General features: G+C 42.6%; 1 long non-coding RNA gene and 1 pseudogene across 1 annotated transcript; one reads left to right on the plus strand and one right to left on the minus strand.

The window, feature by feature from the left end:
• Window positions 1–2,615: 2,615 nt before the first annotated feature.
• LOC103127863 (heterogeneous nuclear ribonucleoprotein A1-like) lies at window positions 2,616–4,051 on the minus strand (annotated as a pseudogene).
• Window positions 4,052–6,846: 2,795 nt separating this feature from the next.
• Window positions 6,847–18,511, plus strand: LOC132542456 (uncharacterized). The gene is made up of 3 exons (XR_009553469.1): window positions 6,847–6,941; window positions 8,029–8,177; window positions 18,113–18,511. It is a non-coding gene; the product is annotated as an uncharacterized LOC132542456 (long non-coding RNA).
• The last annotated feature ends 5,381 nt before the right edge of the window (window positions 18,512–23,892 follow it).

Here is a 23,892-nt window from a genome sequence, read left to right on the forward strand (position 1 = left end):
AAATACAATAGTTTGTACATGCATAACATTCCCCAGTTTCCCATTTAACAATAAAACCCCCACTATGTCATTTATCACCCTTCCTGGACCTGTATTCTCCCCACCCACCCACCCACCCCAGAGTCTTTTACTTTGGTGCAATACGCCAATTGCATTTCAGGTTCTACTTGTGTTTTCTTTTCTGATCTTGTTTTTCAACTTCTGCCTGAGAGTGAGATCATCCCATATTCATCCTTCTGCTTCTGACTTATTTCATTCAACGTGATTTTTTTCAAGGTCCATCCAAGATTGGCTGAAAATGGTGAAGTCACCATTTTTTACAGCTGAGTAGTATTCCATTGTGTATATAGACCACAACTTGCTCAGCCACTCATCTCTTGTTGGACACCTGGGTTGCTTCCAGGTTTTGGCTATTACAAATTGTGCTGCCAAGAACATATGTGTACAGTTATTTTTGGATGGATATGTTGAGTTCCTTAGGAAATATCGCCAGCTGAGGAATTATAGGGTCATAGGGTAGGTCCATTTCTAGCCTTGTGAGAGTTCTCTAGACTGTTATCCACAGAGGTTGGACCAATTTACATTCCAACCAGCAGTGCAGGAGGGTTCCTTTGACCCCGCACCCTCTCCAGCATTTGCTGCTGTTACCTTTTCTGATGTATGACATTCTCACAGGAGTGAAGTGGTATCTCATTGTTGTCTTGATTTGTATTTCTCTGACAATCAGAGACTTGGAGCATATTTTCATGTGTTTCTTGGCCTTTTGGATCTCTTCGGTGGTGAACATTCTGTCCATGTCCTCCCCCCATTTTTGGATGGTGTTATTTGTTGTCTTTTTGTTGAGTTTGGCAAGCTCTCTATATATGTTGGTTATTAAACTCTTGTCTGATATATGGCATGTAAAAATCTTCTCCTGTTCTGTGAGTGGTCTCTTGGTTTGGGTCGTGGTTTCCTTTGCTGTAAAGAAGCTTTTAAATTTGATGTAGTCCCATAGGTTTATACTTGCCTTAGTCTTCTTTGTAATTAGATTTGTTTCACTGAAGATATCTTTACAATTTATGCAGACAAAAAAAATTATGCGGACAACAACAATAAAACTATGACAACAATAAAAATACAACAAGGGCAACAAAAGGGAATAAATAATAAAATAATAATTAAAAGTAAAAGGAAAAAATTTATGCGGAAAAGAGTTCTGCCAATATTTTCTTCTAAGTATCTGATATTTCTGGTCTACCATCCAAGTCCTTGATCCACTTAGAATTTACTTTGTATTTGGTGAAATACAGTGGTTCAGTTTCATTCTTGTGCATGTTTCAACCCATTGTTTCCAACACCATTTGTTGAGAGACTCTGCTTTCCCCATTTAATAGTCTGAGCCCCTTTGTCAAAGATTAGATGTCCCAAAAGTCCAGTATCCACACCTTGAGCTGTTCCCACCACTTTGACACTTGGAGCGATGTTTGTGCAGTAGAGGGCTCAGCATTATGCCATCGGAATCTGGGAGAAATTCACGTGCAATACCTACTTCCACACAAGGACAGTGGAAGCCCAGAAAGGTCACGTGACTTCTTCAAGTTCTCCTAAATTGGTCCACACACGCCAGGATTATTATTTTAAATTTTTTATATATTTAACATTATTTTTCCTTTTGTTGCACTTGTAGTTTTTCACTGTTGTAGTTATTATTATTGATGTTGTCATTGCTAGATAGGACAGAAAGACCTATAGGGAAGAGGGGATGACTGGGGGTCAGAGGAACCCATCAATGTATTCTTGAGCCCCACCTCCCCAGATCCCTGCCCCACTAGGGAAAGAGAGAGACAGGCTGGGAGTATGGACCCACCTGTCAATGCCCATATTCAGCAGGGAGCAATTCCAGAAACCAGACCTCCACTTTCTGCATCCCACAATGACCCTGGGTCCATACTCCCAGATGGATAAAGACTAGAAAAGCTGTCAAGGGAAGGGATAGGATACAGAGTTCTGGGGGTGTGAATTGTGTGGAGTTGTTTTTTCTAGGTTTTTTTCAGTGTTTCTTTTTTATAAATAAAAATTTTTAAACAAGTTTCAGGGGGATGATGGTCTCCAGAAAATTAGGGCTTGCCTGATCCCAGGACACATGTGTTGAGTTTTTCATTGTTTTTTTGTTTCTGAGAGTTTGAAAGAGGAGGAATTCCACCACACTGCCCATCCCAAGTGGAACTTTACCTGTCTGTGGTGCGCCCATGGGGTGCTCAGACCTGAAATCTCATATACAGTACAGCAAATGCTCTCCTGTGTGAGCCAGCTCTGTGTCCAGTGTTCATATTTATTTATATTCAGTAGCACAGTGTTTTGTTTGTTTTAAAGACACATTTATTCAGCATCATGATCAGACCATTAGATTTACCAATAAACAGCATGGGTGAAAAAAAAAAAACTACATTAAAACCCGTTGTTGGAATGCTTTACACTTCCCACAAAACAGAAACTAAAATAACCTGTTAGACAATTAGTCACAAATACAGTCCTCCAAAGTTTTTTTCCCCATACACAAGAGTGTTGTCTAACACAAGTCTTCTTTGTAGCAGCTAGGCCCTGCCACACTGTGCTTGGCTGACTTCACAAATCTGTCGCTTCCCTGTCACTTCTCTGGCTCTGCTCTCCTGCTAACCTTTGTTTCCTGTTGATTAAAGCCTTCTGCTGCTGCCATAGCTACTGCTGCTCTTGCAGCCACCATATCCACCTTGGTTTCGTGATTTGTCAAAATACTGGCCTCCACCACCATAGGGGCCAGAGCTTCGGCCTCCAAAGATTCCTCCTTTCATAGGGCCAAAATTTGAGGACTGGTGACTGTGATTGCCAAAAACATTGTAGCTTCTGCCACCTCCAAAATTACTTCCATCATTGCCAAATCCATTGTAGCCATCCCCACTGCCCCCACCTCGGCCACCACCTCAGCTGCCTACAAAGCCACCTTGACCACTAAAGTCTCCTACATGGCCAAAGTTGTCACTGCCACCAAAGCCACCTAAACGGCCACCACCAACGTTTCCAGAACCACTTTGTCCTCTGTGGCTGGACGAGGCTCTAGCCATGTCTTGCTGTGATAAGGCTTTCCTTGCTTCACAGGTGTGGCCACTCACTGTATGGTATTTCTGAATTACAGGCTTGTCGAAAGAATCATGGTCGTCAAAGGTTACAGAAGCAAAGCCTCTCCTTTTGCCACTGCCCCTATCAGTCATGATTTCAATAACTTCAATTTTCCCATAGTGTTCAAAATAGTCTCTTAGATGGTGTTCTTCAGTGTGTTCTTTTTGCTCCCCACAAAAATCTTTTTCACAGTTCTGTGGGCACCAGGTCATTAAGAATCTTCTCTGGAGACGGCTGTCTTTGGTTCCACAACTCTCCCATCCACTCTGTGTGACCTCACATTCATGGCAGCACCCACCTCCTCCACGGTGGCATATGCGATAAAAATGAAACCCCTGGAGCTCTTGGAGTTTGAGTCTCATAACCACACAGTCTGTGAGAGTTGCCCAATCCTCAGAATGGCTACTAAGACTCTCATCGGTTGTTTCGAAGCTCAAGCCTCCGATAAAGAGCTTCTGTAGCTCTTCTGGCTCCTGGGGAGACTTGTTTCAAAGCTCAAGCCCCGATGAAGAGCTTCCACAGCTGTTCTGGCTCCTTCAGAGACTCAGATTTCAACATGACGCCAACAGACAGAGACAAGCTCAGGATGCTCACTCGGTGACGTCCACGGGCAGAAAGCAGTGATGTAGCCGACGTCTGTAGCTCAGTGCTTATAGGAGCACATCCCTTTGGATGCCAGCTTTCCTCTCTACAGGAATGCAGACGTCAGCAATCTCAGGATGTCAAAATTTAGACAACTTCCTTCCTCCCGAAGCCCACATTACAGTCAGAGAGCCCTGCTTACCTGGGGCTGCCAGTGCAGAGCAGCTGACAGGCTCTCTTCAGAGCCTGTTATAGATGGGAGTCCTGGAGAAGAGCTTCTGCTGATTCTGGGGACAGAGCAGTGGCTCTCCACAGTGAGCAGCCATTGACACATCTCTAGATATGTGGGCCAGTGGACTCCACCCAGAAGGTGTGGAGCTGCCTGCCACGGACCACCACAGCGGATGAGCAGCAGGAGAGTCAGGGGTCTCGAAGGCAACCTCCCCGGTGGGTCAGGAGTCGGCGCAAGGGAGAACAGATAGACATCACACTCTATTGGAGGGTGAATCTGGACTCATTTTAATAGTGAAACTGCATTAGCTTTTATACTTTTTTCAGTTTACATTCAGGTTGCCTAAACAACTAGCTCATAAGGAAGTAGCAATAAACATCATAGTCTTGTGGCTTTGGCAGGCTGTATGTTATTCCCCTATTTCTGTAAAGAATGGTACAATACTTAGTATAGCCCTGTTCTCAGGGGAGGTCATACCCAGAATTGTTTTTGACTTTTGTGGAGGGCTCTTTCTATCATTAATCTTCTATGGGGGGGGCATACGGATCTTTGCCTAGGCATAGACCACTGCTCATCTAGGTCTGGTACAGTTTAACTATTAATCTTACTTTGTTTCAATACGTCAACTTGCACCTGGGAGGCCTCAATCTCTGCATTCTTTCTTTGAGGGGCAAGTCATAACATGACTTCTTTTGTCTGTCTATACTGACCCACCTTCCCCACTTTCATAATGTAACTTTCAAATATGCCCCTGTGTAAGGGAGAGCGGGTGCATCTGACTCTCCATTCCCACCAGGCACTGCCAAAGCACTATTAATCAATTGTGACAGTATAATTATTTGTAGCAATAACGGGGGGAGAATGCGTCGACCCATTCTCGTCCTCCTGCCCAGCTTCCTTGAAGTCTGAATGCAGGTCCAGAGGAGATGACCCTGTCAGGCTCCCTGGTGTTTGTGATGGGGGGCCACAGATGCCCCAGGGGTGGGTGGGCAGGGTCAGCATAGATGATTGGCATCAAGACATTTCTGGCGCTAGGACCCAGGTTCAAGCCCCGGGTCCCCACCTGCATGGGTAAAACTTTCAAGTGGTGAAGTTGTGCTGCAGGTGTCTCTCTGTCTCTCTCCCTCTTTCTCACTCTTTCCCTCTCTATTTATGGCTGTCACTAGCCAAGAAGTAAAGCTAATAATAATTTTTTAAAAAGGAGAAAAAAAATTTCTGCTCCTCCACTGGTGCCTTCATGACACTTTATTCTATTTCCTCCTTTTTCTTCTTTTCATAGGAGCACTTATTGCCTTTCATTTCTAGTGGTACCAGTGATTGACCTTCAACCCGTGATGTCTCTGGCTTACAGTTTTTTCTTTAACAAGTGTGTTACTTCCAAGCACCAGGCTCTGCATTTAACAAGATAGCTATTAGTTGGGGTTGGGGGGGTAAGACATATAGCATAATGGTTACACAAAGAGACTCTCATGCCTGAGGCTCCAAAGTGCCAGGTTCAATCCCCTGTACCACCAGAAGCCAAAGTTGAACAGTGTTCTAGTAAAACAAACAAAGAAATATATAAATAAATACAATGGGAAGGGAAGAGACCATGATTGTTATTTATGCAAAGAAACTCTAGTGACTTAATCTCTAAATCTTAGGTTTAATCTTTGCACCAGCATCATTAGAGCTGAGCAGTGCCCAGGTTAAATTGTTTCTGACCATACGCATTACAAAGTAAGACAAATTGAGGCCAACTAACTGGAACCCACACAAACTGACATGACTCCAGTATATAAGTGAAGTATAAGGAATTTATTCTTAAGTTTGAAAGAGTGAAAATATGACCAGTCCACATACTTATAAAGAGACATCACCGAAGGACAAAAGACAAAGACAAACCTCAGCTGAGTGATCCCAGGCTGGTACCAAATCTGGTCCAGTTGCTCTGAGACAACCAGGCTTGAAATTCACCCTCCTTTAAAGGGAAAAGTGAAGAGGGGGTCTGCATGATTGAGGGGGGTCTGCATGTCCTTGCTAATTTATCTTTGGGGTAAAAGTTTCAAGGAGAACATTCCATTCTTATCTTCCAGGGAGGAAGCCAGCAGTGTTTGCAGAAGCCAAATGGACAAGTTAACATAGAGCTGAGAGAGCAGGGTCACAGAGTGTGCAGTTTCAAGGCAAACATTCGTATCCACCAGGTGTGGAGCTGAAGCATTCAGTGCATTAGTGTAATTTCATCATATCTAGTTTCTAAGACATCTTCTCTACTTCAATGAACTAGTCCAAATTTGGGGAATTCTATTTTCTCACTCTGGTAAGAAAAAGAAAAAGTGGGGCTGCATGGTGGTGCACCTAGGTGAGCACATGTTACAGCGGAAGGACCCAGGTTCGAGCTCCCGGGCCACACCTGCAGGGAGAAAGCTTTGCAAGTGGAGAAGCAGGGCTGCAGGTGCCTCTCTGTCTCTCTCCCACCCTATCTCTCCACCCCTCTTGATTTCTGGCTGTCTCTGTTCAACTAATAAATGAAGATAAATTAAGTCTCATGCCTGTAACGTGCTCTCAACCAGGTGCGCCATCACCCCTCCCAGACTCTCAATTTCTCTTTGTCGAACGAAAATAAATACAATCAAATCAATAAAAAAGCAAACAGCTTAGATTGTTCTAAGTCACCATCGGGGCCAGAGCAGCTCACTCATTCATTATCTAGAGCTTCTGGCTCCTTAAAAGCCACAAGAAGCCGACCCTGAACCACCAGGCTAGAGAGGCAGCACTGGGCTTCAGGGCGGAGACATCTCTGTTTCCCGGAGATCAGCTTAGGCCAGCCGCACGGGCTGCTGGGACTTGTAGTTCGCACGGCTCTTCTCCCGCGGCTGACGGCGAGGAGGCGGACTACAGCTCCTGTCAGGCTAAGTGGTGCCAGCGGGGTCCTGCACACGCAGGGCTGGGCGGCAGGTTTGAGTTGTTGTAGCTGCCGGTCCGCTATTTAGTGTGTTGCACGGCGGGTCAGGTCAGTCACGGCTGGTGGGTGTCGGGTGGCTGCGGGAGCCGCGCGAGGCCTCAGCGTGACCGGCCTTAAAGACCTGGGGCTCTGCGTGTGTCGGGGAGGTGCGCCAGCCTCGCCTCTGGCCATTCTGTGCCGCCTCCCTGCAGGTCTGGGGTCCGCGGAGCTGCGGGGAGGTGCGGGGCCCGCGGGGGCGCGGCGTGAGCCGCTGGGGCGGGCGCAGGGTGTCCCGGGCAGGCTCCGGCTGGGCTCTGGCGGGCGACCGGGGGCGCGGAATCGCAGCGAGGAGCGGCGCTGAGCGCGGTGGCCTCTGGCCTTGACCGCGGGCGGACCGGCGCGTCTGCGCAGGCGCGGGGCTGCAGTTCCCGAGTGCACGCGGCGCCTGCGCGGTTGTGCCGCTGCAGGTGGCCGCCAGCTGCGTGTCTGCGTCTGGGCGGGACTGGCCTGCTGGAGCTGGTCCCGCTGCAGGATCCTGTGCTTCCGCCTCACGTGCTGCGGTGCCGCCGGTCTGGGCCAGGCCTCGGCATTGGAGACGCTCGGTCGCTATTATTATTTCAATCCTTTATTCTCTTTCTCTTTTTTTTAACTGAGTACTGCTCAGCACCGGTTTATGGTGGTGCAGGGGATTGAACCTGGGACTTTGGAGCCTCAGGTATGGGAGTCTGTTTGCATAACCATTATCTTATCTACCCCGCTCTATTTATTCCCTTTTGCTTCCCTTGTTTTATTGTTGTAGTTGCTGTTTTTGTTACTGATGTTGTTGGATAGGACAGAGAAATGGAGAGAGGAAGGGAAGATAGAGAGGGGGAGAGAAGCGACTCCTCTGCAGATGGGGAGCGGGGAGCTCAAACTGGGATCCTTAGGCTGAGCTTCGGGCCACTTACATTTAACTGGCTGTGCTATCGCTTGACTTCCATTTACTAGATTTTTGTGAATGTTTTTGTTGAAGAAAAATTAAAATGTTGAAAGAGATGTCAGTAGAATTTGTGGGCTTTGTCATGGTCCTAATAGGCAGGATAACTCACTAAATGTTTCCAGAACCTCTTCTGTTTCCATTGCACAGCTAGGGTATTGTACCTTGTATTCTCTACAGTGTCTTCCATCTAGGTAGGGCCCATACTGTCCAGTGAAGAGGCTGTGCTGCTAGATTTAAACAGAGTTTCAAGCTACTGCTGTGATTGATCTTCCATTTTCTGGCCTGAAAGACATTCAGGGAAAGAGGAAGAGATGGCAGTTTCTTGGGTAAGTGACTTGCCCCACATCAGATTCTGTTTCTTTTTCCTCTTGAATACTTTGTCCTTTAATATATACATGTTTAATTTACTGTTTCTTTTTTCCCCATCATATTTCTTTTTGTATCTCTGTCTATCTTTCTGCCAGGGCACTGCTCTTTTCTGGCTTATTCTGGGTCAGGGAATAGAACTGGAACCTGAGAGGTCAGGCAGAAACTTTACATTATCTCTCCGGCCCTACTATTTATTTTTACATTTTTTATTATGTAATTTTTATTTATAAAATTTTAATGTTGTGGTCCAGGATGTGGCACAGTGGTTAAGGAACTAGACATTCAAGCATGAGGTCTGGAGTTCAGTTGCCAGCAGCACACGTACCAGAGTGATGTCTGGCTCTTTCTCTCTCTTCTCCTATGTTTCTCATGAATAAAGTAAATAAAATCTTGAACAAAAAAAGGAAATGCTGACCAGACCATAGGATAAGAGGGTTACAATTTCATACAGTTCCCACCACCAGAATGCCATATCCTATCCCCTTTCCTGATAACTTTCCTATTCTTTATCCCTCTGGTGGTATGGACCCAGGACCATTATGGGGTCCAAAAGGTGGAAGGTCTGGCTTCTGTAATGGCTTCCCCACTGCACATGAGCATTAACATTTCAATCCATACTCCCAGCCTGTCTGCCTCTTTTTGTAGTGGGGCAGAGCTCTGGGGAAGCAGGACTCTCTTATTTTATTTTATTTTATTTTTGATTATTTCAATGAGAGAGACCAGCATAGTGCTCAACTCTGGCTTATCTTGATGCTTGGGATTGAGAGCCTGAAGTATGAAAGTATCTTGCATAACCACTATGCTATCTCCCCAGCCACTTACTCTTAAATCTCTAACTTTCCATTTAGTATTATCACTGAGACCCAGTGTCACCATTGTTGAATGTCATTATATATATAGATACAGATATAAATAGATACAAGAAAAGATGCGGGGGTGAAGACTTCTCTCTACAGCTATTGGAGAGATGGGTCTTGAACACATCTGAGTTCTCACAGGTGATCATTTGTGGTCTCCACTTGGTATGCCACCATAAAGACCCTGTGAAATAATTCTTGAATACCAAGACATAACTCGTGTTGTAAAGTGCAACTTTGTCACAGCCAGATACTGAGTTTCAAGCCCTGACAACACAGATAGACACGAAAAGGGAACCTTTATGGGTGTCACTCTGGTGTCTTTCTTGTTTTTTTTTTTTTTTTTTTTTGGTCTTCTATCTAGAGAAAATAAATAAATAAAATTGTTCCACCAGTAAGATTGGAATCATGCACAAATTAGCTCCAATAGAATAAATACTTCCTAAGGTTGAGTCTTCACTTTTCTCTTCTCTTTTTTAATTTAATTTTTTATTTTATTTATAAAAAGGAAACACTGATAAAACGATAGGATAAAAGGGGTACAACTCCACACAGTTCCCACACAAGGGCATTGTGAGATGCAGAAGTCTGCCTTCTGGAATTACTTCCTCACTGTACATAGGCATTGACAGGTTGATCCATACTCCCAGCCTGCCTCTCTCTTTCCCTAGTGGGTTGGGGTTCTGTGGAATCCATGCTCCAGGACACATTGGTAAACTTGTTATTTTCATTTTATTTCATAAGGTCTGTGGCTATACTAGTTTTTTTTTCCCCTCTGAGCCTGAAATCTGATATGCAGGTGGATCTAAGTTATTGTCTGGGGAGATGATTTCATGGCTGGAAAAAAGGATCATAAAGCTGTATCAGGATGAGAGTAGCTCAGAAGTATGAAAAAGGTATCGGGAAGTCGGGTGGTAGCACAGCAGGTTAATTGCAGGTGACGCAAAGCACAAGGATCGGCATAAGGATCCTGGCATAAGGAGCCTCTGGCTCCCCACCTGCAGGGGAGTTGCTTCACAAGCAGTGAAGCAGGTCTGCAGGTGTCTATCTTTCTCTCCCCCTCTCTGAATTCCCCTCCTCTCTCCATTGCTCTCTGTCCTATCCAACAACAATGACTTCAGTCATAACTACAACAATAAAACAACAAAGGACACAAAGGAATAAATAATAAATAAATATTAAAAAATAAATAAAAAGGTTTCTAAGTATTGTTGACTATAAACCCCATCGATTTGATGTGATGTAGAGCCCGCAGTCAGCTTAGGAGCCTATGTGACCTCTGCATGCCTGTAGATCTGTGCTCACATTCTGTGGTCATGAGTAGAAAGGTTCCAAGCTAGCCTAACATCAGGACCCATGTTCCTCAGGTGGTAGATAGAGTATGTTGTCCAGCCTCCCTTCAGAGGATGAAACATTCTCTACCATTGTTGATCCAAGTTGTGGGCAAGGTCCTATGGGGGCCCACAAAGGGGTCTCTTTTGTTGTTCCTGACAGAGATAACTGGTATCAGAAGTTCTCACCATAGCAATCAGGCAAGAGAAAGGAATCAGAGGAATACAGATTGGAAGGGAAGACGTCAAGCTCTCACTATTTGCAGTTGATAGGATAGTATACATAGAAAAACATAAAAAGGGGAGTATGGACTGACCAGTCAACGCCCATGTTCAGCGGGGAAGCAATTACAGAAGCCAGACCTTCTACCTTCTGCAACCCTCAATGACCCTGGGTCCATGCTCCCAGAGGGATAGAGAATGGGAAAGCTATCAGGGGAGGGGGGGTTATGGAGATTGGGTGGTGGGAATTGTGTGGAGTTGTACCCCTCTTACCTCTTAGCTTATGGTTTTGTTAATTAATCCTTTCTTAAAAAAAAAAACAATAAAACAAGGGCAACAAAAAGGAATAAATTTAAAAAACATTAAAAAAAAAAGAAAAACATAAAAAGGAGTCTGGTGGTGGTGCACCTGGTTGAGTGCACATGTTACAGTGTGCAAGGATCCAGGTTCAAGCCCCTGGTCCCCACCTGCAAGAGGAGAGCTTCACAAGTGTCTTGGCAGAACTGCAGGTGTCTTTCTGTCTCTCCATTTCTATCAACCCCCTCCTTCTCAATTTCTGTCTCCAATAAACAAAGACAATAAAAATTTTTTTTTAAAGATTTTATTTATTAATGAGAAAGATTGGAAGAGAGAGAGAGAGAGAAAGAATCAGATACCATTCTGGTACATGTGCTTCCAGGGATTGAACTCGGGACCTCATGTGGAGAATCCAATGCTTTATCCACTGTGTCACCTCCTGGACCACTATAAAAAATAATTTTAAAAGTGGTCTGGGAGGTGACGCAGTGGCTAAGGCACTAGACTCTGAAGCATGAGGTCCTGAGTTTGAACCCCAGTAGCACATGTACCAGAGTGATGGCTTGTTGGTATGCTTCTAAATTCTGCTTCTAAGACCCCTTCTGTTACACTGCTTGAGGCTGTAGTCTATTTATGTAATCATTGTTCTCACTGGCTTAATCCCCACTGGTTAGTATGCTATTCTCCCCACCCCCTATCCTATGCACTTCCTGTTCCTGACACTTCCACCTCAGGAGATAGATAGGACAGAATTGTGATTAGAGATTAGGTTGTTGAACTGCATCCCCGCTCATGAATAAAGATTGAACTGCGTTCCCAGTTCAGCCATGAGTCCCTGGTCATCTGTCTCCCGCCCTGGAAGCTAGCCCGGCAATAGATGGTTCTTTCTCTACTCCTATCTTTCTCATGAATTCATAAATCAATTCTTTAAAATAAAAAAGTCTTAAGTAATCCAGGAGAAAGTTACTGGAAGCTATTAGGCAATATAGCAAGGGTCAGGCTACAAAATCGAGTGTACAAAAATCAGTGACATTTCTTTATGCAAACACTAAATCCAAAGAAGAGGATATCCAGAATACACTCCCATTTTTTTATTTGTTATTGGATAGAGACAGAGAGAAATTGAAATAGAAGGGGGAGACAGAGAGGATGAGAGACAGACACCCGCAGACCTGCTTCACCGCCTGCTAAGCGACTCCCCTGCAGGTCGGGAGCCAGGGCTCGAAGTAGGATCCTTACGCTGGTCCTTGTGCTTTGCGCCACATGCGCTTAACCCACTGCACCACCTCCTGACTCTCACACTCCCATTTTCTGTTGCAGCAATATCAGTAAAATACCTAGGAATAAACCTGACATGAAAAGACATGAAAGACCTGTACACTGAACTGAGTTAGTATTCAAAGAAATAGAAAGTGATAGGGGCTGGGAGGTGGCACACCTGGTTGAGCGCACGTTACAGTGTGCAAGGACCCAGGTTTGAGTCTCCAGTCCCCACCTGTCTCTCTTCTTCTCTAGTCCCCCTTGCCTTTCAATTTCTGGATGTCTCTATCCAATAAATTAATTAATTTTTAGAAAAAAGGAGTAGAGGGGTCAGGTGATGGCGCACCTGGTTAAGCACACACACTGTCATGCACAAGGACCCGGGTTGAAGCCCCTGGTCTCCACCTGCAGGGGGAAAGCTTCACGAGTGGGGAAGCAGGGCTGCAGGTGTCTCTCTGTCTCTCTCCATCTCTATCTTCCCTTCCCCTCAATTTCTCTCTGTCTTTCTCTAATAATAAAAATAAAGTTTAAAAAAAAGAATTTGAAAAAAGTTAGAAAAAAAACTATCACACAAACAAAGGTATCCTTCACATGTTAGAGTGTGCAAAGACCCAGGTTTGAGTCCCCGGTCCCCACCTGCAGGGGGAAAGCTTCACAAGTGGGGAAGCAGAGATGCAGGTGCCTCTTTGTCTCTCTTCCTCTCTAGCCCCCTTTTCCTCTCAATTTCTGGCTGTCTCTATACAATATATAAATAAGTAAAAAAAAAAAATTTTTAAGAAAATAAATAGAAAATGGTAATAACCAATCAATGGGACTACATCAAATTGAAAAACTACACAGGCAAAGAAACTATCACATAAACAAAGGGACACCTCAGAATGGGAGAAGATCTTCACATGCCATACATCAGACAAGAAATGAATAACCACATATACAAAAAGCTCAGCAAACTTAGCAACAAAAAAATAAATGTCCCCAACCAAAAATGGGCAGAGGATATGAACAGAATATTCATAACAGAAGAAATCCAAAAGGGTGACAAACACATGAAAAATTACTCCAGGCCACTGATTGTGAAAGAAATGCAAATAAAGACAACTTTGAGCTAGCATCTCACCCCTCTTGAGAATGGCAGACATCAAAAAGGACAGCAGCAACTAATGCTGGAGAGGCGGTTGGGACAGAGGAACTGTTCTGCATTGCTGGTGGGAATGTAAATTGATCCAACCTCTGTGGAGATCTGTCTGGAGAACTCTCACAAAGCTAGACATGGACTTTCCATATGAGCTAGTAATTCCTCTCCTGGGGATATACCCCAAGGACACCATAACACCCAACCAAAAAGATATGTATACACCTATGTTCATAACAGTACAATTTGTATTAGCTAAAACCTGGAAGCAACCCAGCTGATCAACAATGAGTGGCTGAGAAAGCTGTGGTATATATACACAAATGAATACTACATAGCTAATAAAACCACTAAACCCACCTTCTCTGATTCATCTTGCATGGAGCTTGAAGGGATTTTCTATCTTTTTATAGTAGATTTTTTAAATGTTTGTTTATTTAATAAAGGATTGACACTGAGAAATGTATGGGGCAGGGGAGATAGCAAGGGAGACAGAAACCTGCAGCCCTCCTTCACAATTCATGAAGCTTTCCTCCTGTAGATGGGGACAGGAGGCTTGAACTGGGTGTTTGCACACTATAAAATGAACACTTAGCAAGTGTGCCACCACTTGACCCTCTTTTTCTCTCTACCCAGCATTGTATATGGGATGACTTTTTTTTTTTTTTATTTAAGAAAGGATTAATTAACAAAACCATAAGGTAGGAGGGGTACAATTTCCACCACCCAATCTCCATATCCCACCCCCTCCCCTGATAGCTTTCCCATTCTCTATCCCTCTGGGAGCATGGACCCAGGGTCATTGTGGGTTGCAGAAGGTAGAAGGTCTGGCTTCTGTAATTGCTTCCCTGCTGAACATGGGCGTTGACTGGTCGGTCCATACTCCCAGTCTGCCTCTCTCTTTCCCTAGTAGGATGGGTCTCTGGGGAAGCGGAGCTCCAGGACACATTAGTGGGGTCTTCAGTCCAGGGAAGCCTGGCCGGCATCCTGATGACATCTGGAACCTGGTGACTGAAAAGAGAGTTAACATACGAAGCCAAACAAGGGATGACTATTCTTATGTTGATTAGTGACATAGAACTGTTGAAAATGTTTTAATTTTTGCAGATAAAAGTAATGGCTTACATCTAATTATTTTACCTTTTGTTGCCCTTTTTACTGTTGTTGTAGTTATTATTGATGTCATTATTGATGTCATTGTTATTGGATAGGACAGAGGGAAATGGAGAGAGGGGGAGAGAAAGACAGACACTTGCAGACCTGCTTCACCACCTGTGAAGCGACTCCCCTGCAGGTGGGGAACTGGGGGCTCGAACCGGGATCTTTCTCCTGGTCCTTGCACTTTGCGCCATGTGTGCTTAACCCGCTGCGCCACCGCCTGGCCCCCTGCCTAGTTTCTATGTATGCTTTTCTTAATCTTTGTGTAAGATATTATAAAATTCAGTAAATCTACAAAAGGGTATTAAACCAGAATTACTCTCTTTTTAAAAAATGAAACTTTATTGTTCTAATATGCAGGTATCTGACAGTCAGGTACTGTGAGCGATTTTTAATTGCCCTGTGACAAAACATCTTGGTTAAAGAGATTATAAATGTCTTTCTGTACATTTATTGTTCATGTTACTCTACTGAGTTGTGTGAGTACATATATTGCTGATTAGCACTTTGATGTATAGCATGTAAATATGCTTTCTTATTTTATTTTACTGCATTTCTTTGTCTTGGTGATAGGTTTTGTGATTATACCAAATATTTTCAATTTGATGTAGTTTCAGTGGTACATTTTTCCATTAATTTTTTTATCATTGAATTGAGCTCAGGTTGCTGAAGACATTTCCAAATCAGATATTATGTACTGTATGAGGATGACTTCTATAGGTTTTGGTTACTGTTGTAATATCCATGTACATCTTAAGGAACAAAATACTATGGCCCAACCCTAAACCAGGGTTATTTCCTGAGCTCATTGTGAGAACTTTGAATTCACTCCTGTAGAGCGCCATTTTTTTCTTTCCATTTTATTTGATAGGAGACACCAGCAGGCCTGTTCACTGCTCATGAAGTGTCCCCCACTCAAGAGGGAAGCACATGTCAAACCTAGGTCTTGTGTCATGGTGATATGTACCCTTAACCAGGTGCACCCTACCCTTCACCTTTCACTGCTACAGACTTTCCACAATGGTTCCTTCCTCCTCATAGCATCTTTTTCTATTTATAAATTATATTTTACTTCCTATGATAGACAGAAATTGAGGAGGATGTATATTACTGGATTACTGTTCTTCTTGGCCTCCCTTTATTTTCTGTCACCCAGTTTATTTCTTTTCCCCCCCTTTTCTTGCCCTTGTTGTTGAAGCCTTGTTGTGGTTATCATTGTTATTGTTGATGTCGCTGTTGTTATTGTTGATATCATTGTTATTGTTGGATAGGACAGAGAGAAATGGAGAGAGGAGGGGAAGACAGAGGGAGAGAGAAACTTAGACCCCTGAAGACCTGCTCCACCGATTGTGAAGTGACTCCCCTGCAGCTGGGGAGCTGGAGGCTCGAACCAGGATCCCTACTCTGGTTCTTGTACTTTGCGCCACATGCAATTAACCCGCTGCACTATGGCCCAACCCTAGACCAGGGTTATTTCCTGAGCTCATTGTGAGAACTTTGAATCCACTCATGCAGAACGCCATTTTTTTCTTTCCATTTTATTTGATAGGAGACACCTGCAGGCCTGTTCACTGCTCATGAAGTGTCCCCCACTCAGGAGGGAAGCAAGTGTCAAACCTAGGTCTTGTGTCATGGTGATATGTACCCTTAACCAGGTGCACCCTGCCCTGCACCTGTTAATAATAAAGAGCTGTGTGGCTTGAGATGTTTCATTTCTTTTTTTAAAAATATTTTATTTATTTTTCAGAAAGATAGCAGGAGAGAGAAAGAACAGACATCACACTGGCACATATGCTGCCGGGGATCAAACTTGGGCCCTCATGCTTGAGAGTCCAAAGCTTTACCACTGTGTCACCTCCCGGACCTCTTCCTGTTTCATTTCTAACAAACTTATCATAATCATCACATGTGTTCTTTTTTTTTTTTTTTTTTTAAAGATTTTGTTTATTTATTAATGAGAAAGAGAGGTGGAGAGAGAAAGGACCAGACATCACTCTGGCACCTGTGCTGCCAGGGATTGAACTCAGAACCTCATGCTTAAGAGTCCAAAGTGTTATCACTGTGCCACCTCCCGGACCACATGTGTTCTTTTTTTTATCCCAACTTTTTTTTTTATCACTGTGGTTTCATTATGAATTCATTACACCCAGTGGCTATTTTCTTATTTATATCTTTGAGTTTTATATAGGTGAAGAGAATTTAATAAGGAAAGTGAAGTAGAGATATATCTATCTCTGTGTGTGTGATGTGAAATTTTTATTCATATATAATAAATGAAATTAATGTTTATTGTCTTTTTATGAGAAGAACTGAAGATAGAAGAAGACACACCAACTTTGAGCTCTAAGTCCCCAGGGGCTATAGGTTCAATTCCAGTTACCCTCTACTTCACTCTCTCTATCAATTCTTTTTTTAAAAAATTATTTCTTTATTGGGGGATTAACATTTTACATTCAACAGTAAATACAATTATTTCTACATGCATAACATTCCCCAGTTTCCCATTTAACAATACAACCCCAACTATGTCATTTAAATTCTCTTTACCTATATAAACTTTACATTATAAATAAGGAAGGAAATGTCCAAAACTGCTCCACCACTTGTGAAGAGTCCTTTGCCACCCCCTGCGCCCGTGCATGTGAGAACTAGGAAATATAGAATCTTGGTCCTTTTATATGGTAATGTGAGCATCTTATTAGTTGTACTCCCACACAACCTTAAGGTTTTATCATTTACTAATTACAAAAGTATAGAGGGGAAGAGTAAGAATAGGGATATTTCTGTCACGTGAGAAGCCATTGTTCTAATCAATGTACCAACTTCTAGACCATAATTAAGAGGTATTTGATTATCAAGTCACCAAAGATGTGTTTGCAGATGAGACAATCATCACAGGCTTCCTAAAGTAGAGACTGAATGGCTAATCTGCTGTCACTCGCATTTTCTCCCATGAACACATTGCACATATTTTAGGGCTCAGTGACCTATGAAGATGTAACTGTGATATTCACTCAAGAGGAGTGGGCACTATTGAATCCTTCAGAGAAGAAACTCTACAGAGACGTGATGTGTGAAAATTTGAGGGAGTCGGGCTGTAGCACAGCACGTTAAGCGCAGGTGGCGCAAAGCACAAGGTTCGGCATAAGGATCCCAGTTCGAGCCCTGGCTTCCCACCTGCAGGGGAGTCGCTTCACAAGCGGTGAAGCAGGTCTGTAGGTGTCTATATTTCTCTCCTCCTCTCTGTCTTCCCCACCTCTCTCCATTTCTCTCTCTCCTATCCAACAACTACGACAACAATAATAACTACAACAATAAAAAACAACAAGGGCAACAAAAGGGAATAAATAAATAAAAATTTGTGGAACTTTCACTAGGTAACTCTAATAGCCTTAATTTTTCAACTAAAGACAAAAAATGGCTTTTTGTTCACCATTGTATAAATGGAGACAGTGTGAAGTGAACAGTGTTTGATTGTGGCTCATGATGGACCACAAATTCAGTCTTGTGGTCTGGGATGTGGCACAGTGGATAAAGCATTGGGTTCGTGACCATGAGGTCCTGAGTTTGGTCTTTGGCAGCACATGTACTGGATTAATGTCTGCTTTTTTCTCTCTCTGCCCATCTTTCTCAAGAATAAAGAAAATACCCCTCCTGAGGATATATCCTAAGGAACCCAACACATCCATCCAAAAAGATCTGTGTACACATATGTTCTTGGCAGCACAATTTGTAATAGCCAAAACCTGGAAGCAACCCAGGTGTCCAACAACAGATGAGTGGCTGAGAAAGTGTGGTATATATACACAATGGAATACTACTCAGCTATAAAAAATGGTGACTTCACTGTTTTCAGCCGATCTTGGATGCACCTTGAAAAAATCATGTTGAGTGAAATAAGCCAGAAACTGAAGGATGAATATGGGATGATCACACTCTCAGGATGAAGTTGAAAAACAACATTAGAAAAGAAAACACAAGTCGAACCTGAAATGCAATTGGCGTATTGCACCAAAGTAAAAGACTCTGGGGTGGGTGGGTGGGTAGGGAGAATACAGGTCCATGAAAGATGATGAATGACATAGTGGGGGTTGTATTTTTCAATGGGAAACTGGAGAATGTTATGCATGTGCAAACTATTGTATTTACTGTTGAATGTAATGTTGTTAAAATTCGGACGGCTCTTGCCGGGCGGGTTAGCTTCACGGTGGGTAACAGAGACGTGGAGACAACGGCTGGGCAGGGAAGCTGTATTTCTTTATTCAGGAACAACGATTCACAAACTAAGACAAACTAATCACCAAACAGAACTCTGCTGTCTCTTTGCGGCGGCGCAAGCACTCTTTCTTTTACTCTCGAACTCAGGAACCCTCTCCCTTACTCTGGAACTCAAGAACTCTCGTACTGGGGAACCCTCTCAAACTCTCGCACTCTCGAACTCAGGAACCCTCTCCCAGGGTCCCTTGGGGCGGGGCCAAGCGGGCCGCGAAATTAACTGGACTGATTCAATTCTCTTGGCGGGGGAGGGCTAGAACAAACCAATGTAAAGCATACGACAATGTAAAACATTACTTCCCCAATAAAGAAATAAATTATTTAAATTAAAAAAAACATCAACAACAAAAACCCCTGGTCCTTGCCCCTATCACTTTTTGTTTTGATTTTTAAAAATATTTATTTATTTATTCATTTTCCCTTTTTGTTGCCCTTGTTTTTATTGTTGTAGTTATTATTGTTGTTGTTACTGATGTCACTGTTTTCGGATAGGACAGAGAGAAATGGAGAAGGGGGAGACAGAGGGAGAGAGAAAGATAGACACCTGCAGACCTGCTTTACCGCTTGTGAAGTGACTCCCCTGCAGGTGGGCAGCTGGGGGCTTAAACCAGGATCCTTATACTGGTCCTTGTGCTTTGCACCATGTGCGCTTAATCCGCTGAGCTACAACCTGACTCCCCCTTCTATCTCTTTTAACCAGAGCACTTCCCAGCTCTGGCTTAAGGTAGTGCAGGGGATTGAACCTGAGGCTTCGGAGCCTCAGGCATGAAAGAAGAAAAAAGAATAAAGAAAATAATTTTTTTTAATTATTCTCTTTTGTGGTCCTTGTTTTATTGTTGTTATTGGTGTTGTTGTTGAATAGGACAGAAAGGAATGGAGAGAGGAGGGGAAGACAGAGTGGGAGAGAAAGATAGACACCTGCAGACCTGCTTCACCACTTGTGAAGCCACTCCACTGCAGGTGGTGAGCCGGGGGCTTGATCTGGGATCCTTAGGCTGGTCCTTGCACTTTGCACCACATGCGGTTAACCTGCTGTGCTACTGCCCGACTCCCCAAGAAATAAATTCTTAAAAAAAAATTCATGGTGGTGGTAGATACCATAATGGTCATACAAACAGACTCTCACTCCTAAGGATCTATCTAAAGTCCCAGGTTCAGTCCCCTGCAACATCATAAACTAGAGCTGGCAGTGCTCTGGTGACAAAAAATAATAAATTTGATCTATTTGTATAATTTATTTCTTTTATTTAATTACTTATTCTTGTGGAAGACAGGATGAGAGAAACATCCAGACTTCACTCTGGTACATGTGCTGCCGGAGATCAAACTCAGGACTTCATTCTTGAGAGTCTAGTGCCTTAGCTACTGTGCCACCTGCCAGACCACTATTTGTTTAATTTCTAATAGTTTATATATTTTGTAATTTTAGAAAAAGTACAAGAACATTCCACCAAAGAGCAGCCTAAGTTGCATGGGAGTAGACAAAGGTGAGAGTTAAATTTACACTAAAATGTGGTGTACCACCCAGAAAGCTACTGTGTTTTCAAATATTTTGATTCTGTGTAATTTACAGAGATCTGGTGCCTGCAGGGTTTCCCTGACTTATGTTTTTTTATTATTATTTTTATTCATTTATTTCTTCCCTTTTGTTGCCTGTTTTATTGTTGTAGTTATTGATGTCATTGTTGAATAAAACAGAGAGAAATGGAGAGAGGTCGAGGAGAGAAAGCTAGACACCTGCAGACTTGCTTCACTGCTTATAAAGAGACTTCCCTGCATATGGGAACCTGGGGCTCAAACCCAGAAAGTTAGGCTAATCCTTGTGCTTTGTGGCACCTTTACTTAACCTGCTGGGCTACTGCCTGACTCCCAACATATGGGTTCTTAATTGTGTGCTCTCTCCTGACTTAATAATTACATAGCAGCTCTTTTAATACAAGTTATTAAGGAAATAATATCTATAATAAGAACATAAAACTTATAAACACTGCAACAAATAGATTAATTTTTAACTAAACTCATCAAAGATACTTCATGACTAGGTTATAGAATATTTGGACAAGTGACTGAAATATGCTGTATGTGACGTACGTGACTGAAGTTCCTATCTGAGTCACTGGCAACAAATGTACAATAATGATGTTCTACATCATCTGTCTTTTCTCCACTTTATAGGAAAATCTTTCTCACATGTAACAAGAAAATGGAAGTCTTAAAAAGGAGGTAAAGGGAGTCGGGCTGTAGCTCAGCGGGTTAAGCGCAGGTGGCGCAAAGCACAAGGTTCGGCATAAGGATCCTGGTTCGAACCATGGCTCCCCACCTGCAGGGGAGTCGCTTCACAGGCGGTGAAGCAGGTCTGCAGGTGTCTTTCTCTCCTCCTCTCTGTCTTCCCCTCCTCTATCCATTTCTCTCTGTCCTATCCAACAAGGACAACAATAATAACTACAACAATAAAACAACAAGGGCAACAAAATGGAATAAATAAATAAAATAAATATTTTTAAAAAGTCTTTATAAAAAAAGGGGGTAAAGATACTTAGTATTTATAAAATAGTACACTTGGAAACAATACAAATATCTTAGGGGTTGGGTGGTAGCGCAATGGGTTAAGTGCAGGTGGCGCAAAGCACAAGGACCGGCATAAGGATACCGGTTTGAGCCCCCAGTTCCCCACCTGTAAGGGAGTTGCTTCACAGCTGGAGAAGCAGGTCTGCAGGTGTGTATCTTTCTCTCCCCCTCTCTGTCTTCATCTCCTCTCTCCATTTCTCTGTCCTATCTAACAATGACGACAACAATAATAACTACAACAATAAAAACAACAAAGGCAACAAAAGGTAAAATAAATAAAATTTTTAAAAAATTTCTTTTTTTTAAATATTTATTTTATTTATTTATTCCCTTTTGTTGCCCTTGTTTTATTGTTGTAGTTATTATTGTTGTTGTCGTTGTTAGATAGGACAGAGAGAAATGGAGAGAGGAGGGGAAGACAGAGAGGAAGAGAGAAAGATAGACACCTGCAGACCTGCTTCACCGCCTGTGAAGCGACTCCCCTGCAGGTGGGGATCCGGGGTTTGAACTGGGATCCTTATGCCGGTCCATGTGCTTTGCGCCACCTGCGCTTAACCCGCTGCGCTACAGCCCGACTCCCAAAAAATTTCTAATGTGTGGTCCGGGAGGTAGTGCAGTGGATAAATCATTGGTGTACTTTGACTCTTTATCATAAGTCCTAATATATGAAAATATATCATAAGTCCTAATATATGAAAAAATTCACTTGATACTGAAAATTTAGATGTCAACAATACTTAGATGTATTCAAATTAGTAAGACATTTTTTGCACATATAAAGTCACTGGCATTAGAAAAAATAATTCTTATCAGTGTAGACATTGTAGAGTCACATTACAGACCTAGTAAGGAACTTGTACTAGAGAGACCAGTGAATGTTAAACAATGGAATTATAATGGATGCTACAATATGTGAATATTTATTTTCTTTTTTTTATTTATTTTTTATATATTTTTTATTTTTTATTTTTTTATTTAAGAAAGGATTAATTAACAAAACCATAGGGTAGGAGGGGTACAACTCCACACAATTCCCACCGCCCAATCTCCATATCCCACAATATTTATTTTCTTTTTGCAGAAATTATATCTGTCTAGTTGAAAAGTACATATTCTCTCTAAATTTCTCTTTTTATTCTTTGTATTTAAAATACTTTTATTTTATTTGGTAAGCCAGAGAGAAATTGACTGGGAGGTTGTAGTAAGGGAAAGACAGACACTTTCATCACTGCCTCCTAGCCTGTGAAAGGTTTTGCCCTGCATGTGGACACTGGGGCTTTTACCTATGTCCTAATTCATGTTATCTAATTTTGATTATCAAGTTGCAAGTTCTGAAACAGTGCTGCAGATGTCTTGCCCCCTCTACCCCCCCTCTGTTGATTTTTTCTCTTATCTTATTGAAGAAAATAAAGACTTAAAATTTTGTTCCAGAGTGATAAGTTATTTGATAGCCTAAAAATCATCAAATATTTAGGTAAAAATATAGGCAGAATTCTCCTCCATATAAGTTTGTCAACATGTTCATCACTACAAACTTAATTGCACAGAACCAAAGGCAGAAATAAATGAATGCAGTTACATCAAATTGAAAAGTTTAAAAAGCAAAGGAGGTCTACCATAACAGATACTTCTCACAGACTGTGAGAAAAAGTTTTGCCCTACATCAGAGAGTATTGAAGAAAAATACATAAAGAATTTCCATCAATGAAAAAAATTAAACACCACAAGGACTGGAGTAAGAATCCCAGTTGGAGCCCTTGTCTTTCTCTCTGTCTTCCCCTCCTCCATATCTCTCTGTCCTATCCAAAATTGACGACATCCATATAAAAACAACAATGACAACAATAAAAATATAAGGGCAACAAAAGAGAAAATAAATAAATTTAAGTAATTAAACAATCCACTGGAGGAAGGGTAGATAGCACAATGGTTATGCAAAGAGAGTGTCATGCCTGAGACTAAAGTCCCAGGTTCAACCCCCCAAACCACCATAAGCCAGAGCTGGGTATTGCTATGGTGTTTATCTCTGCATCTCTCAAAAATAAAATCAACAAAATATTTTTTTAAAAAAGATAAGACAGCTCTTCAAAAATAGATGGGATATATGGCCAGAATAGTCTCAGGAGATCCACAGGGACAGTAGACATCTGAAAATATTCTCAAAATCACTGTTTATCAGGGAAGGTAAAACCGACAATGTGAGATTGTCATGCTGTAGAAGAGACAGAAACACCAGCTGTTGAAGAAGCTACTGAGTGGTCCTGGATGTGGTTTTATCCAAAACCTACCTACTATCCCACCTCCTGTGCCTTGAATTTAAATGTTTATATAAAAGAAACACTAGGGAGTCGGGTGGTAGCGCAGCGGTTTAAGCATACGTGGTGCAAATGCAAGGACCAGCATAAGGATCTGGGTGCGAGCCCCCTGGCTCCCCACCTGCAGGGACGTCACTTCACAGGTAGTGAAGGTGGTCTGCAGGTGTCATTCTCTCCCCCTTTCTGGCTTCCCCTCCTCTCCGTTTCTCTCCTGTCCTACGCAACAACAATAAAACAACAAGGGCAACAAAAAGGAA

This window comes from Erinaceus europaeus, chromosome 13 (genome assembly GCF_950295315.1).
Source record: "Erinaceus europaeus chromosome 13, mEriEur2.1, whole genome shotgun sequence".
NCBI classification, from domain to species: domain Eukaryota; kingdom Metazoa; phylum Chordata; class Mammalia; order Eulipotyphla; family Erinaceidae; genus Erinaceus; species Erinaceus europaeus.